Below are 12,655 nucleotides of genomic sequence, written 5' to 3' on the forward strand. Positions count from 1 at the left end.
CTCCTTCAGCATCAGCATTTCCCTCTTCCCCATGATCAGCCTCTCTGCTCCCAGCCTCCTCCAGCACGCCCTGCTCCTCTGCCGACACTCACACACCCGATCGCATGCACTCACACACACACCCGATCGCATCCACTCACACACACACCCGATCGCATCCACTCACACACACACCCGATCGCATCCACTCACACACACACCCGATCGCATCCACTCACACACACACCCGATCGCATCCACTCACACACACACCCGATCGCATCCACTCACACACACACCCGATCACATCCACTCACACACACACCCGATCGCATCCACTCACACACACACCCGATCGCATCCACTCACACACACACCCGATCGCATCCACTCACACACACCCGATCGCATCCACTCACACACACCCGATCGCATCCACTCACACACACCCGATCGCATCCACTCACACACACAGACACTGACGATATCGCACTTACGCGCTCATACTCACAACATCCGGGGATATCACATGCTTCTGGCCATGTGATCCTCCGTCAGGTCCTGGAAGATCACAACAGCACATTTTCGCCGCCGAGAAGCAAGCGATATCCCAGGATGTCGTGAGTATGTGGATGCGATGTGAGGTGTGTGTGAGGTGTGTATGAGAGTGAGTGTGAGTGTGATCTGATGTGTGTGTATGTTTGTGTGTGTGCGTGTGGACCTTCCGGCGCAGCAGGACCTTGATGGGCTTGTAACCATGCGAGCATGGTTACCAACGTATCCACACCACTCCCACCACTGCCGTGGGAGCGGGGGCCGGGGGAGGGGGAGGGAGTACAGTACTCACCTCCGTGACAGCGCTTGTAACCATGCGAGTATCCACACCACCCCTTTGGGAGCGGGGGCCGGGGGGGGGGGGGGGGGTTGGGGGGGGATAGGGAGTACCGTACTCACCTCCGTGACAGCCGTGTCAGTTAGAGAAATGCGCGGGGGGAGGGAGGGGGTGGGGCCAGAGCTAACGTGCATTGCGTGAGGGGGACGGGGCGTGGCGTGGCTGAATTGCCAATGCCTGCAGGGTGCCGGGGCGAGAGGCCAATCTGTGGGGGGGGCGGAGCCTGGGCGAGCGGCTGGCCAATCCGTGTGGGGGCGCAGCCTGAGCGAGCGGCCAATCCGTGTGGGGGGGCGGGGCCATGGCGAGCCCAGCGGCCAATCAGCTTTGTGTCACCGTAAGGACACAATTTTGGAGCATGACAGACAGACAGACAGACAGACAGAATAAGGCAATTATATATATAGATATGGCCTACGTATGCATGTGATAAGGACATGTTCGTAGTGGTATCGATGCAATGGGTTCTTTGTCTCTTAATGTAAAGAGGATGGGGAAGAAAGAAGGGGAAAGGGGAGGGAAAGGGAAGTCCTACCACTTACATAAGAAAGGGATTATGTGATGTGAAGGGACCGTACCTCTGTGCAACACTCTGGTCCTCGGTGGATATAATTATGTGGGTACTACAACAGTAGAGGTCAAAAAACTTGTTCATATCTCCGGTTCAGGCCATGGGGCTCAAGAGTGCCAAGGGTATGGATCCATCTAGCTTCCTTCTCCCGAAGGAGTTTGACCCTATCACCACCTCTGCGACTAGTGCCAACTAGATCTATGACTTGAAACCTCAACTGTGAGATCCTATGGCCTGCTGTAATGAAGTGGAGGGGGATGGGAAGTAGGGTATGACCGCACCTGATGTCCGACTTATGTTTGTTAATACGGTCTCGGATATGTTGGGTGGTCTCTCCAACATATCCGAGACCGCAAGGACACTTAATTAGATAAACTACAAAAGAACTGTCACAAGTAAAAAAAATCCCTAATTGGGAAGGCTCTACCGGTTCTGGGGTGTGTGAAAGAGCTCCCTTTAGTGATGTTTGAGCATTGGGCACATCTTAGACATGGGAAGGTGCCAAATTGTGGGTTATTAAGAAACCTCTGTCTGGGAACGTGATGACTGGGGCCTATATCCGCTCGAACCAATTTGTCCCTAATGTTTGGGGATTTTTTGTAACAGAAAAGTGGTGGTGTCTTAAATTCACTGATTTGAGGGTAAGCAAGGCCAAGAAGTGGCCAGTGCTTCAAGATGATTCTCTTGACCATTGGAGAGAAGGGGTGAAATGTGTTGATAAGGGGCATACGGTCTGATTGTGTTTGCGGCCTATGGGATACGGGTCTCGTATTAGTCGCTATGTTATCAGGGTAGCCCCTCTGCCTAAACTTGTTGGTCATCTCAACATGTCTCGTCCTGCGTGTGTTGTTGTCACTTACGATCCGATCTACCCTTGTATGCTGGCTGATTGGCAGAGAATTTTTAGTGTGTTTTGGGTGGTTGCTGGTATAATGAAGAAGACTGTTTTTGTCCGTGGGCTTGGTGTAGATGTCGGTCGTAACGGAACCATCCCTGTTTTTGATGACCCAACAATCTAGGAAGTTGATCCTCTCAGTACTATGATTAATGGAAAATGTTAAGCCTGGTTGGAAGGTGTTGATCTCTCCATAAAATGTGAGTAGGGAGTCTAAGTCGCCGTCCCAGATCAGGAAGACATCGTCTATGTATCTCCGCCAGATCAACGCGTGGCGTATGATCAGAGGGTGAGAATGTATGTACCTGTCTTCGAATGCGGTCATGAAGATGTTAGCGTAGGGGGGCGCGACGTTAGAGCCCATCGCGGTCCCCCTACGCTGTACATAAAATTGATCCTGAAATAGGAAGAAATTCCTTTCCAGGATAATCCTAAGTAAGTCAATGCAGAATTCTCTGTTTTCCATTGGTAAGGTGGTGAATTGTTCGAAGAACCATTTCACTGATGCCAGGCCCTCCTCATGGTCAATACTCGTATATAGTGAGTTAACGTCAAGTGTCACCAATATAGATGTGTCTGGGATGTGGTGGAGATCCATTAATATCTCCAAAAAATGGGACGTGTCCTTGAGATACGACGGGGATGAAAGGTGAGAGGATCTTCTCGACTGTGCGGGCCAATGGGGAAAGGACAGAGTCCGTTGAGGGGGAGAGGCCACTATGGGCCTGCCTGGGGGTCGGGTGAGGTGTTTATGGACTTTTGGCAATGTGTAGAAGACAGGGGTGATTGGATGTGGGTTGCTGAGAAAGTCCCTCAATTTCTGGTCAATAACCCCTCGTTCAAAGTGTAGTTGAGCCGTAGTTTTAATGAGAGAAGAAATGGCTGATGTTGGATTGTGGGAGACTGGTTCATAGGTAGATGTGTCAGACAATTGGCCGAGGATTTCTGCGATGTAGTACTGTCGGTCAAGGACCACAATGGCTCCCCCCTTATCAGCCGGCTTGATAATAACCGTCTGGTTGTCCCTCAAGTTGTTAAGGGCCCTAGATTCATCAGCTGACAAGTTGTTCCTGACGTGGAATGTGCCGGCATGAATCTGTTTGTTCAGGTTATCAATATCATTGGAGACTAATGAAACAAAGGTTTCGACCGGATTGATATGATCTGGGGGGCATGAATGAACTAGGTGATTTGAGTTGTAGGGATTTCAGCGAGAAGCAAGGGGGAGAGGCTGTGGAAGCCACATCAGTATTAGTAACATGGTCAACAGTATTCATGTTGTCAAAATGCACTTTCAGCCGTACAGTTCGGAAGAAATGCTCCAACTCCTTTTGTACAGCAAAGGTGTCATATGCAGGAGTGGGGCTAAACGAGAGCCCCTTCTGTAGGACAAGATGCTCGGCAGGTGATAGATTGTACGAAGAAATGTTATAGACTAAGTTCGTGTTACCTGTGACCTTGTCCATACTCGGTCCTCCCGGTAGTTGCGGTTGCCGCCTGTACCCCCCTCCTCGTCTTCTTACGGGGGGCCGACGTTGGCCTAAAAAACCGGGCTGCTGACGCTGGGGGGCGGGTATCGAAGTCCGAACTCCCTGAGGATGAATAGCCTGTGTAACGAGAAGGACGTCGTGAGACAAAGGAGGAGGACTCCCCTGAGCGCCATCGGTAGACGGTCCCCCTGGGAGTAGTCCTCCTGATCTCTGAGAAATTTATTGCGCTTCTTAGCCTCTAGAGTCTTCCTGAAGTTGGAAATGTAATCATCAGTCTCTTTCTTGAGTTGTTCTAGCTCGGTGGCTGGTAGAATCTGTTTCAGCTGTGTTTCAGTTGCTGAGATACTAGTAGATAATAGATCAACTTCTTTCTGCAGGAAGTCAATAGTAAGGGTAATAATGTCCATTGAACATTTATTTAATATTGCTTCGAACTTGTCACAGTATTCACTGTTATCAGAAAAAATTGTTGGTCTTAATGTGACCCGCAGACCCCTTGGAATACGCTTTGTCCGATGGTACTCAGCCAGAGTGGTCAGGTGGAGATCCAGGGAAGCATGTTTCTGTAGCACCTTCTCCAGGTCTCGTTTCTTAGTTTCCTCTGCTGGTATGTTCAGAAAAGAGCAGGGCTTAGTGACCCTTGATACTATGTTGTTGGATTCATCTTCATTGTACGAAAAAGTAGTAAAAGTGGATTGCGACATGAGCAGATCCAAAAATTGCCTTGATTAGGAAGTGAGGGGAGCTAGGTCAAAAAGAGTTAAGTAATAAAGTGAAAAAGACCATGCATCACCTCTTGTAGGTGCTCAGGAGAAAATAAGACTAGCATTGGAGGTTAACTCCGGCACACTACCACTTCCCATATGCCCAAAAAAAGGAGGAATACAGTTGTTGGATGTCAAAAATCCTTTTTCTCTTATTTTATTTAGTGCCAAAAGTGAAACAGTGCTGTACAATTGTCCGCCAGGAGTCGACGTTTCGGCTAGCAAGCCTTCATCAGGTCGGACAGGCTGAGTATATTATTTACAAGTGAGAAAACAAAATAAAAGAACAAAGATAAATAGAATTAATGACATTAAATCGGTATATTCATCTGGGTACAATAGGCAAAGTTTAGGAACAAGGAGAGAATCAGGGGTGATACCAAGAACATAGGAACAAGGGTACATCATACAGATATTGTAACATTGAAACACTGTGTACCATAAATATATAGGACCTAATAGTCGTGGTGGTGGTGCCACATGGTAGCAGGGTGGAGGTGAGATACAAGAATTTGTGGAGTGTCCGCACAAAGTGCATGGTAAGGATGCTCACCTTAGTTTGTAATAAGATGATGATGCAGTATAAATGCAGAGTAGTTGCAAGAATGTAGGGCCCTCCGTTTGGAGATAGCTAAAGGGGAAAGACAAGTAGAATAAGGGAAATTGTATTGGTAGAACAGAAAGAGCACAATAAAGAAAAGCTGAAAATGGTGATCACTATGACATACCCAGTGCCAGAAGCCGTGGAAAGCCCCGGGAGATCTATGGTATGTTGGATCCTGAGAGGTTTTATGGATTAGGACCAGGGAGATTTGAGACAGAGAGTATTAAGTATATCTAGAAGAATAAAATAAAATGTAAAATGATCAATTGGGCTAGGGAGTATGTCTGTCTTGGTAGGTGCTCCTATTCGAGAGGTAAAGTGGTGATTACCTTGTTGGTAGGTTATATCCCTTTTGGTATATAAGGCCGCACTTGTGACCATGTGTGTCCCAGGTGAATGGCAGTTCTTGCAGTGGGATGTTGGTATCTATGGTTCCAATAGGACATCATGTTAACAGAGTCACCGTCGCCATGAAAAGAGATAGTGAGTGTGGTAAAATGCAATATTACCTATTAGCTCTGTAAGTATAGCCTAGGGGGATCGCTGCGGCTAGAGGTATATCTGTCAGTGACTCTTATGGAGTAAAAATAGATGTCCAAGATTCACGTGTAGAATCAGGATGGTATGCCTGACCGAGAATCTGTGGTCACAGAAGGATGACATGAGAACAGTGTTACCAACAATAGGAGGTGAAGACACAGTAACAAAAGGGAATTGTAAGGAATTACCTAATGATTTGTTAGGAGAAGTACTTGGATAGAGATTACATGAGAAGGGATGTTCCTGCAATGAGGAGTCAAGGTCCAGGATTCATCCTGGTGATCAAGATATAGAGACTAAATGCCGCTGTATTGAAAGAAAGTGGAGAGGGATTAAGTGAGAATAGAGAGGGAAAAAGATATGAGGAAGAAAGGGAAGAGACGGTTACCTAGTGACTCTGAGGGATATGGCATGGAGGGAGGTCCGTTGGCCCAGGATAGAGTCAAATCTAGCTAGCCAGGAAGAGAGGAGAATTAGTAAAATGACAGATGATAAATGTACAATACGTTGGTGGTATAGGTATGGTAATGTCTGAGTGAGCCACCTTACCAAGCGCCAGTGGTGCCGCAGAGCTGGATCGCACGTCCTGTGGGGTGAAAGGAGTGCAGGAAAAGCATCTATTTAACCACGAGCGTGCTGTGACGTTACTTCCGGTTTTCGTGTGGAATGGTGTCTGCTGGGAACAGGCGTCCTGCGCATGCGTAGGAGAATTCCAATGGTGGAGGAAGTGCTCCGTGGAACGCGGAAGTGGAGCCTTGGAACGCACACGTGACAGGCATGTGATGATGGGGGCGTAACAGTGAGTCACATGGCCATGTGTCCGGACCCGGTTTACATGTTGCGGTGCAGGAGTGAGTGACATACTGATATACCACTGTCACGCAGTGGTATTAGTTCTGTAAAGTAGAAAAGAGGAATTAGGACACAATGTAATACGATAATCACATATTCACATATTTCATCATATATTTAATATCATATTTACGCTGTGGTAAATAAAATGGGATAATGATGAGGACACAATCAATACATAGATTTTTACATCATTGGAAGAGTAATGAATCAACGGTTTGATTAGACCATATGCCCCATTAAATAAGAGGTGGTTCGGAGATAGGAACCCAGGATGCCTCAGATGGATTATGTATGTATATGGCCTACGTATGCATGTGATAAGGACATGTTCGTAGTGGTATCGATGCAATGGGTTCTTTGTCTCTTAATGTAAAGAGGATGGGGAAGAAAGAAGGGGAAAGGGGAGGGAAAGGGAAGTCCTACCACTTACATAAGAAAGGGATTATGTGATGTGAAGGGACCGTACCTCTGTGCAACACTCTGGTCCTCGGTGGATATAATTATGTGGGTACTACAACAGTAGAGGTCAAAAAACTTGTTCATATCTCCGGTTCAGGCCATGGGGCTCAAGAGTGCCAAGGGTATGGATCCATCTAGCTTCCTTCTCCCGAAGGAGTTTGACCCTAGCACTCTTGAGCCCCATGGCCTGAACCGGAGATATGAACAAGTTTTTTGACCTCTACTGTTGTAGTACCCACATAATTATATCCACCGAGGACCAGAGTGTTGCACAGAGGTACGGTCCCTTCACATCACATAATCCCTTTCTTATGTAAGTGGTAGGACTTCCCTTTCCCTCCCCTTTCCCCTTCTTTCTTCCCCATCCTCTTTACATTAAGAGACAAAGAACCCATTGTATCGATACCACTACGAACATGTCCTTATCACATGCATACGTAGGCCATATACATACATAATCCATCTGAGGCATCCTGGGTTCCTATCTCCGAACCACCTCTTATTTAATGGGGCATATGGTCTAATCAAACCGTTGATTCATTACTCTTCCAATGATGTAAAAATCTATGTATTGATTGTGTCCTCATCATTATCCCATTTTATTTACCACAGCGTAAATATGATATTAAATATATGATGAAATATGTGAATATGTGATTATCGTATTACATTGTGTCCTAATTCCTCTTTTCTACTTTACAGAACTAATACCACTGCGTGACAGTGGTATATCAGTATGTCACTCACTCCTGCACCGCAACATGTAAACCGGGTCCGGACACATGGCCATGTGACTCACTGTTACGCCCCCATCATCACATGCCTGTCACGTGTGCGTTCCAAGGCTCCACTTCCGCGTTCCACGGAGCACTTCCTCCACCATTGGAATTCTCCTACGCATGCGCAGGACGCCTGTTCCCAGCAGACACCATTCCACACGAAAACCGGAAGTAACGTCACAGCACGCTCGTGGTTAAATAGATGCTTTTCCTGCACTCCTTTCACCCCACAGGACGTGCGATCCAGCTCTGCGGCACCACTGGCGCTTGGTAAGGTGGCTCACTCAGACATTACCATACCTATACCACCAACGTATTGTACATTTATCATCTGTCATTTTACTAATTCTCCTCTCTTCCTGGCTAGCTAGATTTGACTCTATCCTGGGCCAACGGACCTCCCTCCATGCCATATCCCTCAGAGTCACTAGGTAACCGTCTCTTCCCTTTCTTCCTCATATCTTTTTCCCTCTCTATTCTCACTTAATCCCTCTCCACTTTCTTTCAATACAGCGGCATTTAGTCTCTATATCTTGATCACCAGGATGAATCCTGGACCTTGACTCCTCATTGCAGGAACATCCCTTCTCATGTAATCTCTATCCAAGTACTTCTCCTAACAAATCATTAGGTAATTCCTTACAATTCCCTTTTGTTACTGTGTCTTCACCTCCTATTGTTGGTAACACTGTTCTCATGTCATCCTTCTGTGACCACAGATTCTCGGTCAGGCATACCATCCTGATTCTACACGTGAATCTTGGACATCTATTTTTACTCCATAAGAGTCACTGACAGATATACCTCTAGCCGCAGCGATCCCCCTAGGCTATACTTACAGAGCTAATAGGTAATATTGCATTTTACCACACTCACTATCTCTTTTCATGGCGACGGTGACTCTGTTAACATGATGTCCTATTGGAACCATAGATACCAACATCCCACTGCAAGAACTGCCATTCACCTGGGACACACATGGTCACAAGTGCGGCCTTATATACCAAAAGGGATATAACCTACCAACAAGGTAATCACCACTTTACCTCTCGAATAGGAGCACCTACCAAGACAGACATACTCCCTAGCCCAATTGATCATTTTACATTTTATTTTATTCTTCTAGATATACTTAATACTCTCTGTCTCAAATCTCCCTGGTCCTAATCCATAAAACCTCTCAGGATCCAACATACCATAGATCTCCCGGGGCTTTCCACGGCTTCTGGCACTGGGTATGTCATAGTGATCACCATTTTCAGCTTTTCTTTATTGTGCTCTTTCTGTTCTACCAATACAATTTCCCTTATTCTACTTGTCTTTCCCCTTTAGCTATCTCCAAACGGAGGGCCCTACATTCTTGCAACTACTCTGCATTTATACTGCATCATCATCTTATTACAAACTAAGGTGAGCATCCTTACCATGCACTTTGTGCGGACACTCCACAAATTCTTGTATCTCACCTCCACCCTGCTACCATGTGGCACCACCACCACGACTATTAGGTCCTATATATTTATGGTACACAGTGTTTCAATGTTACAATATCTGTATGATGTACCCTTGTTCCTATGTTCTTGGTATCACCCCTGATTCTCTCCTTGTTCCTAAACTTTGCCTATTGTACCCAGATGAATATACCGATTTAATGTCATTAATTCTATTTATCTTTGTTCTTTTATTTTGTTTTCTCACTTGTAAATAATATACTCAGCCTGTCCGACCTGATGAAGGCTTGCTAGCCGAAACGTCGACTCCTGGCGGACAATTGTACAGCACTGTTTCACTTTTGGCACTAAATAAAATAAGAGAAAAAGGATTTTTGACATCCAACAACTGTATTCCTCCTTTTTTTGGGCATATGGGAAGTGGTAGTGTGCCGGAGTTAACCTCCAATGCTAGTCTTATTTTCTCCTGAGCACCTACAAGAGGTGATGCATGGTCTTTTTCACTTTATTACTTAACTCTTTTTGACCTAGCTCCCTCACTTCCTAATCAAGGCAATTTTTGGATCTGCTCATGTCGCAATCCACTTTTACTACTTTTTCGTACAATGAAGATGAATCCAACAACATAGTATCAAGGGTCACTAAGCCCTGCTCTTTTCTGAACATACCAGCAGAGGAAACTAAGAAACGAGACCTGGAGAAGGTGCTACAGAAACATGCTTCCCTGGATCTCCACCTGACCACTCTGGCTGAGTACCATCGGACAAAGCGTATTCCAAGGGGTCTGCGGGTCACATTAAGACCAACAATTTTTTCTGATAACAGTGAATACTGTGACAAGTTCGAAGCAATATTAAATAAATGTTCAATGGACATTATTACCCTTACTATTGACTTCCTGCAGAAAGAAGTTGATCTATTATCTACTAGTATCTCAGCAACTGAAACACAGCTGAAACAGATTCTACCAGCCACCGAGCTAGAACAACTCAAGAAAGAGACTGATGATTACATTTCCAACTTCAGGAAGACTCTAGAGGCTAAGAAGCGCAATAAATTTCTCAGAGATCAGGAGGACTACTCCCAGGGGACCGTCTACCGATGGCGCTCAGGGGAGTCCTCCTCCTTTGTCTCACGACGTCCTTCTCGTTACACAGGCTATTCATCCTCAGGGAGTTCGGACTTCGATACCCGCCCCCAGCGTCAGCAGCCCGGTTTTTTAGGCCAACGTCGGCCCCCCGTAAGAAGACGAGGAGGGGGTACAGGCGGCAACCGCAACTACCGGGAGGACCGAGTATGGACAAGGTCACAGGTAACACGAACTTAGTCTATAACATTTCTTCGTACAATCTATCACCTGCCGAGCATCTTGTCCTACAGAAGGGGCTCTCGTTTAGCCCCACTCCTGCATATGACACCTTTGCTGTACAAAAGGAGTTGGAGCATTTCTTCCGAACTGTACGGCTGAAAGTGCATTTTGACAACATGAATACTGTTGACCATGTTACTAATACTGATGTGGCTTCCACAGCCTCTCCCCCTTGCTTCTCGCTGAAATCCCTACAACTCAAATCACCTAGTTCATTCATGCCCCCCAGATCATATCATCCGGTCGAAACCTTTGTTTCATTAGTCTCCAATGATATTGATAACCTGAACAAACAGATTCATGCCGGCACATTCCACGTCAGGAACAACTTGTCAGCTGATGAATCTAGGGCCCTTAACAACTTGAGGGACAACCAGACGGTTATTATCAAGCCGGCTGATAAGGGGGGAGCCATTGTGGTCCTTGACCGACAGTACTACATCGCAGAAATCCTCGGCCAATTGTCTGACACATCTACCTATGAACCAGTCTCCCACAATCCAACATCAGCCATTTCTTCTCTCATTAAAACTACGGCTCAACTACACTTTGAACGAGGGGTTATTGACCAGAAATTGAGGGACTTTCTCAGCAACCCACATCCAATCACCCCTGTCTTCTACACATTGCCAAAAGTCCATAAACACCTCACCCGACCCCCAGGCAGGCCCATAGTGGCCTCAACGGACTCTGTCCTTTCCCCATTGGCCCGCACAGTCGAGAAGATCCTCTCACCTTTCATTCCCCTGACCCCGTCGTATCTCAAGGACACGTCCCATTTTTTGGAGATATTAATGGATCTCCACCACATCCCAGACACATCTATATTGGTGACACTTGACGTTAACTCACTATATACGAGTATTGACCATGAGGAGGGCCTGGCATCAGTGAAATGGTTCTTCGAACAATTCACCACCTTACCAATGGAAAACAGAGAATTCTGCATTGACTTACTTAGGATTATCCTGGAAAGGAATTTCTTCCTATTTCAGGATCAATTTTATGTACAGCGTAGGGGGACCGCGATGGGCTCTAACGTCGCGCCCCCCTACGCTAACATCTTCATGACCGCATTCGAAGACAGGTACATACATTCTCACCCTCTGATCATACGCCACGCGTTGATCTGGCGGAGATACATAGACGATGTCTTCCTGATCTGGGACGGCGACTTAGACTCCCTACTCACATTTTATGGAGAGATCAACACCTTCCAACCAGGCTTAACATTTTCCATTAATCATAGTACTGAGAGGATCAACTTCCTAGATTGTTGGGTCATCAAAAACAGGGATGGTTCCGTTACGACCGACATCTACACCAAGCCCACGGACAAAAACAGTCTTCTTCATTATACCAGCAACCACCCAAAACACACTAAAAATTCTCTGCCAATCAGCCAGCATACAAGGGTAGATCGGATCGTAAGTGACAACAACACACGCAGGACGAGACATGTTGAGATGACCAACAAGTTTAGGCAGAGGGGCTACCCTGATAACATAGCGACTAATACGAGACCCGTATCCCATAGGCCGCAAACACAATCAGACCGTATGCCCCTTATCAACACATTTCACCCCTTCTCTCCAATGGTCAAGAGAATCATCTTGAAGCACTGGCCACTTCTTGGCCTTGCTTACCCTCAAATCAGTGAATTTAAGACACCACCACTTTTCTGTTACAAAAAATCCCCAAACATTAGGGACAAATTGGTTCGAGCGGATATAGGCCCCAGTCATCACGTTCCCAGACAGAGGTTTCTTAATAACCCACAATTTGGCACCTTCCCATGTCTAAGATGTGCCCAATGCTCAAACATCACTAAAGGGAGCTCTTTCACACACCCCAGAACCGGTAGAGCCTTCCCAATTAGGGATTTTTTTTACTTGTGACAGTTCTTTTGTAGTTTATCTAATTAAGTGTCCTTGCGGTCTCGGATATGTTGGAGAGACCACCCAACATATCCGAGACCGTATTAACAAACATAAGTCGGACATCAGGTGC

Source organism: Anomaloglossus baeobatrachus, chromosome 9 (genome assembly GCF_048569485.1).
Source record: "Anomaloglossus baeobatrachus isolate aAnoBae1 chromosome 9, aAnoBae1.hap1, whole genome shotgun sequence".
In the NCBI taxonomy this organism is placed as follows: domain Eukaryota; kingdom Metazoa; phylum Chordata; class Amphibia; order Anura; family Aromobatidae; genus Anomaloglossus; species Anomaloglossus baeobatrachus.